The sequence below is a fragment of the Solanum pennellii genome, chromosome 1 (genome assembly GCF_001406875.1).
Source record: "Solanum pennellii chromosome 1, SPENNV200".
Taxonomy (NCBI): Eukaryota; Viridiplantae; Streptophyta; class Magnoliopsida; order Solanales; family Solanaceae; genus Solanum; species Solanum pennellii.
Window position 1 is genome coordinate 87,187,151 of NC_028637.1, and position 7,619 is coordinate 87,194,769.

Below are 7,619 nucleotides of genomic sequence, written 5' to 3' on the forward strand. Positions count from 1 at the left end.
CCCCCCTTCCCCCACCCCCACCCCCAATGTATTATTCTCATTGATATATATTTCTTTATCAACATATGATTTAGACTTGCAACTATAACCACAAGAGTTAAAGTTATGGACACTCCATTTTTTAAAAAAATTATGTAACGGAAAAGTTTAAAATTAAATTTGTCTGATTAAAATATGTTATCTAGATCAAAATACTAAATGACTAAGATTATCTGTCTTTGATATCTAAATATCGTTAGTAATGAGTGAGATGATTGATGTTAGTGACTAGTAATGGTGATAGTGACAGTTGTGATGATAGAAGTGATTAGTGTTGTAATGACCGTTAGAATGATGACAATTGATAGTGATTCTAATGATAAAATTGGTTGATATCCGTAATTAAGGATATTAATAATAATAACTAAAAAATGTATGATTAATTATTTATTGTTGATGACGATTCTAATTGTGACTGTGGAGGTGGGTTTTCAGTACAAATTTACCACTTCATCATCCACATCGTGACATTACAACAAGTTGTTAGACAATACAACAATTAGTAGCATTTAATTTTTATATTTAATGTCAATTATGTTCCACTAACGAGGAGTAATTCTTTATTCTTCAGTACAAATTGGAAATGTTTAATATAGAGTTGGCATTTAATGCCTGTTTGTATGGCCTATTTTAAATGTTTTAAAATTAAAATTGCTTTTTAAGGATTTTTATAGTATTTGATTAAAATAAAATATATGTTTTTAAATTAAATAAATTAGAGAGCTTGCTAAACGGCCACAAGTAAACCAAATGTATGAATTAAGATGAGTATTTAATAATAATAATAATCATTTCCACCTTGGAATTGACTAACATTACAATAAATTGGTCAACTAAATTATTTTCATTCGATTGTCAATAGTAGGTTGCAGACTTTGCATACACTTAATTATTATTTAATACTCTTTTATATTAGACGATTATCTTATTAAAAATAGTTATTTCATGTTAATTATCGATTTTATTAAATCAATAAAGTATTAATTTAAATTTTATTATACACTTTTTGCAATTAATTCTTCTTGAGAATGTTCATATTTGTTTAGAAAATATTCAAAATGTTTTTTAAGGGATGAATTGATAAAATTATCTTTTTATTTATCATTTCTTAATATGTGTGTTAAAAGAAAAATGACCAACTAATATGAGACAACAAAAGTAATCATCTTTTCTACTCGTCGTATAGAGCCGGGAGATAATGAAAAATTGTTATATTTAATGAAGTTTTACTATTTAAGACAGTTTAATCGAATCATATTTAAGTTTTGCGATATCTTAAAAACATATTTTAATTCAAATTAACGAGAATCATAAACTTATAATCTTCAAATCTTAGATTCATTTTTAAATAATATGTTAGTATATAACAAAACAAGCATTATACAACGTAATTTTCCTTGAATTAGATGATATTCCAATAACTATTTTATTCATTAACAAATAATTTTTTGTGTTATTATTAATTAGACTATGTCGTATTCACGCACACAAAGGTTTTATTCCAATTAAATGGTTAACGTGTTCATTTATATTACAAGTCCATTTATTTCTCATTGTTGTCATAATCAGTCTACTTAATAATAAGTTCAATTATAATTAAGCATTAATTACTTTTGTACCAACATATATACATCATAGAAACTCATATCTTATTTGTTAATCATCAAAACGTTACAGAGTCAACCAAAAAAAAAGAAAAATTAAAATTATTAGAATTTAAATGCTAGCCAACCAAAATAATGAGTAATTTCCTTAGATAGTTACTCATGTTTAGGTAATTACCCAGGAATATCACTTATATTTGTTTTATGATTACAATATCATTTAACTTTATCTATTTTTTCAAAATATACTTGACACAAAAAAATACATTATTTCTCTCTTACTGGGGTACCATGTCAGATTTTATTTTTATATTATTTAAAAAAATATGCTTTAAACCTATTTAAACGATAGGTTGCAATATGTTTTTTTTTTAAATTATTGTTTTCTATTTATGTTTTTTGAAAATATTTTATTCTTTTAGATATATAAAGATATATTTTAAAAATGAATGGAAAAAAAGTACCCCATTTCTACGACTAACTACTAATGGATTGTTTTAACTATTTTTTTAAAATAAGTTTTTTAATTATTTAATGATAATTGGTATTTTTACTATAGGTTTTTAAAATAATAATTATAATTTTTTTATGATGCACTTTTTCTTCTCCTATTTACATAGATATTTCTACATTCCATTTTGTTGGAGCATTCCCTAAAATCACTGAAAGTGTGATAAATATAAATAGACATTACAGTTTTTCGTATAAAATAATATAATTTTCATTTTTCATTTTTTATCCTTAAAAATTAAAATTTGAAGTATTTAAAGATCTTTCATCTTTTTTCCCGTAATAGTCATTATTGTTTTTATAAAAGAAATAGTTCGATTTCATTTTTTTTCTTTAAAATTGAAATTAGAGGCATTTAAAAATCATTCATTTTTTGCCGTTACAGTTTTTTAAAACAAAAGAACTTTTATTTTCTATTTAAAATAGTTATATTAAAATTCCTATTTTTTTAATTGTATTTTTAGAGCATATTTAAAATGCTTTTTGAAAAATTAAAATTATTGAATATTTGTGTGCTGACATGTGACACTTTTTACTTCTCCTATTATATATAGATATAGTTTTTTTAAAAAATAGATAAACCCACATATTATATCCAGTAAAAAAATTACATTAAGAACTGTAGTATGAGCTCCTCCGATTCTTCAAGAAAATATGTGGGTTCCTCCGGTTCTTTAAAAGAATTAGAAAAATATTAAATTAAAAATTGTGACATGGCACCTTGGTAGGAGAGAAATAATGTATTTTTTTGTGTCAAGTATATTTTGAGGAAAATAGGCAAAGTTGGTGATATTGTAGTCCTAAAACAAACATACGTGATATTCCTAAGTAATTTCCCAAACATGAATGACTATCTAGAGAAATTACTCCCAAAATAATTAAGCTGGTGGAAAATTCATTAAGAAATTACAATTAAAAAATACATTTTTACTAGTTTACTCTTAATTTTTTTCAATAGTCAATAATATTTACTTTAGAAAGTTATTATTAATATTACAAATAAAAAAATTAGTTAATTTTATCTTGATTTTTTTCAATAGTCAATAATATTTACTTTAGAAAGTTACTATTAATATTAAAAATAAACAAATTAATTAATTTTATCTTGATTTGAAACGGACAATCATAGTAATAGTATTATTTAATTCTAGAACCAAATGTTAAAAGGTAACTTTTGTCTCATCAAAGATTCTCTATTTCTCTGTGTATACGGTTTATAGACGCTATGTGATTATTAAATTAATAAAACAGAATAATATGAGGATTTGAAAATAAAAAAAATAAAACCTTATCTTCAACTTTATGCTGTCATTTCAATTTAGAAATTAAGTTAAAAATAATAATAACAATTAAAAATGCAGGATAAAAATAGTTACGTGCTTCAACCCTGCACTTCCGTTTTAGTACAACCAAGAGTACTTTGTTTTCTTCTTTAATTTTATTTTCAAAAAAGTATTTTTTATTATATAATAATTTATTTAGGTGGAATTTGCACTCATTTTAATTATTTTACTAATACATATTTTATTTATCAAAATTTAGATAAATATGAAGAAATTATTTATCATATTTTGTTGGTGTAATAAATATAGATTAGGGTATTAGAAGATTAATAGATAACAATGTATTCTCTCTTTTCCTATTTATTTGTTCATATTTTTTCTTTTAGTTGTTCCTATTTACTTGTCCATTTTGACAAATCAAGAAAAAATATTTTTTTTCCTATTACACCCTCATTTAAACTTTTTGAAAATTTCTAAGTTTAATTCACGTTTTTTGAAATCATAATTAATAAGGGTAAAATTGTAACTTTAGTATGCTATTTATTATCATCTTAGTATGTGTGTCATTTCTAAAGTGGACAACTAAAAATAGGGACTGAGGGAGTATTGTTTTGTTGGTGATATATATTAATATTGTTGTATTGCTCCTATAATATTATGTCTTTCAATTTTTGAATTGCATTAGACATTTTTTTCATTGACCAGAGAATTTATCGAAAACATCATTTTTATCTCTGATGAAGTGATAAGATTTGTATATTTTTTTAAAACTCTACATCGTGAAACTATACTAAATTAATATATATTGTTTATATTGGACCAACTAGAATTTCAAAGGGACAAATATTTTAGTGACATACTCTCTCCGATCACTATTGTTTGTCAGAATAAGATCATGCATAATCCTTAAAAAGAATTTAATATAAAGTACAATTTGACTAAAATAATGCTACGATCAATCGTTATTAAAACGATTTGTATTTTTTTGATAATTGTAAAACGTTTTTTTCCACATTAAAGTGGTCTTTTAACTTTAAACAGAGGGAGTATATAGCACCCCATTAATAGTTATTCCTTTCGTCCACTTTTAGTTATCATAATTTTCTTTTCTAGAGTCAAATGATAAGAACATTGAATAACATTTTATTTTCATCATAACGATATATAAAAAATTGTAATTTATAATACTTTTCGTATACTTTTAAATATTTATTTTTATTAAAAATATTAAAATATTGTAACATAATTTAACTTTAAAAATCAAATAAAATAACTTTTAAAAAAATGACATGATAAATATAACACAAAGTTGGAAAAAGATATGATCCATCCAATGTTACAAAAAAGATAGAAAAGGATATTACCCAAAGGATATTCTTTAAGCTCTTTCGCCTTGACGTTAATCACGTTTGCATGCACTTGTATTATTTATTATTACTAGATATTATGTGCCTGCGCCAGCACAGATCTAATGTATGTTAATTTTTTTTCTTTCGATTATGTGACACAAATAAAATTTTAAAAAGTGAACTAAATTTTATATGTGTTATAAAAAAATATTTTTAATTACTAATTTATGCACCTTTTATGTCATTTTCGAATAATATATATGTTAATCTATTTATTTCATTTTATGTGGTACAAGTGATTTTAGGAAAATCAACGAAATTTCTTATACTGTTGGTTCTCATATATTTTTAATTGTCATTTTACTGTGATTCATTGTACTTTTTAGTTCTTACTTTATTTTAAAATAATATATGCAACTTTTTTCTTGTTTCAATAAAAATAACGGAGTCAACCAAATTTCATTATATTTTTTAACAATGTTTTTTTAAATTTATCTTAAATTGTAACATTGCGTTTTTAAGCTTCTTTTTATGTAATTTTCAAATATAACAAATTAGAAATTAAAACTAAGAATTACAGTTTTCAAATCATTATATTTCATTTTTAATATATGACTCTCTCTTTTCGATTTATGTGAACTTATTTTTTAATTTCATTTCAAAAAGAAAATAACTTCTGAATTTTAATTTTTTTATATAGTGTATTTAAGATCACAAAATTAAAAAAAATATTTCAATACACAAAATTTAAATACATATAAATTTTAGTTTTAATTTGATTGATTAACCCAATATTACACTTGATATATACTTATTAAGAGCTAAGTGTAATCATAATTTATTTACTTTTGTATAATAAATAGATATCACAGTAACTCATAAAAAATGAAGAAATAACAAAAATGAGATAATACTAGTAAGAATAATTAAAAATGTTTTTAAAAATATTTAATTTTCGTGTTATCATTCTTGGTAGATTTTTATTTGCATGAAGTTACATTTTTACCTTTGATCATCATTCACTTCATATATAGAAAGATGTTTCTAGAATTATTTATTCTTAATTGATTTTTGTTAGAATGCAATTACATTTTTATTCTTGGTCGTCTTTAATACAAATATATCATCCTATTCATTTTTATTTGTAAAGTTACTTTTTAACATCTGTTTCTTTAATTTTAATCTAATATATATTATTAATTTTATCACAGTTATTTATTTTCAAGTATATAATTAGAACCAAAATAAAGATGGAAATAATTAATTCATGATATTGTTATATAAAAAGTAGGCTTTTTATAAGCATAATGAATAGCAAAAATATTAAGAATTAAATTAAAGTAATAATAAAATAGAGTAACAATAAAAATAGATATCAAAATAATGCACAAAAGAAATAAAAAGTAAATGAAGTAATAACAAAATAAGTTAATGGTAATAACAATAATTTAAGATGTTTCTAGAACTATTTAATTTTCTTATTATCATTTTTTATATATTTTTGTTAGTGTAAAATTACATATTTGCTCTTGATCATTATTTTTATTAGCGTGAAATTATATTTTTTCCCTTGATCGTCCTCCCACTTCACTCTTCTATATAATAGAAATTTCTCTCTAAACATGTAAATCTAATCCTTCAGTTTTATATTATTTTATTTTATTAAATTAAATATCTAAATTATTAAAAGAGTATATTTTCATTATTTGAACTATCACTTAATAATTAGGGAAACGGAACTAGACATTGATTAGACTAGATAGTGTTTATTTAGAAATGCTTCCAGCGCGTTTGTTCATAAATATTTTCCTATATATGACATATATGACAATGCAATTTATCGATACTTTATTTTTTTAACTTATATTTAACTCGACTTCTTTGACATTTTAAAAATTGTTTTTAATCAAGTTAGATTTATTTATAGCAATAGCATGATAAAAACGAAACGGAATCACAACTAAAAAAATGGAGAAGAAGATAGTAGATATCAACAATTGAAATAAGTTAATTTATAAGGTGATATTTTTAATTTACTTCTAATCTACTGTTTAACCTCATATTAATTTAGAGAAAATGCACAAGTAACCTCTTAGATTATGACGAAAATCTCAGACATTCACGTTAAACTAAGGTCTTATTACTCCCATGAATTTACTTTTTTTGTAATTTTGTGCACCTTATTGACTTACGTGGCATTCAAATATTTCTCAACGCCTCAATTGTGTAGGATTACGGAGTGTGCCACATAAAATAAAATATGTATATAATTACAAAAAAAATAAGTTCAAGGAGGCAATAGGACCTTAGTTTAGTTAAGATGTGTCTTTAAAATTTCGATCATAGTCTAGGAGGATACTTGAGCGTTCTCCCTATTAATTTATCATATTTTGTTACAATAATATATATATTATAAAAAAATTAATCGAAATGTAATTCATTAGTTATTTGATGATGGTTTCGATAAAAAGTTATCACTCCTAATAATTTTAATATAAAATAAAATAATGAAATAATTTAGATTTATTTTTCCGTGATAAATATATTTTATTAGTCAACTATCGTAAGAAGTCAAAATTTCTGGCAGTATGTGATCCCCCAATCAGTGCATGATTTCTGTGGCCTTCCATTCACTGTGTGTATGCGTGATTATGATGAAAAATTTAGCTAATGACTCCATTAAAAGTTAAAAATTGATTCACCAATTTAAAATTTTAATTTAATTTAATTTATTTGAAATTTGGAATTATTTGTGATTAATATATAGCACAAATAAATTCAAGAAAAATTATGTTAATATATATATATATATATATATATATATATATATATAT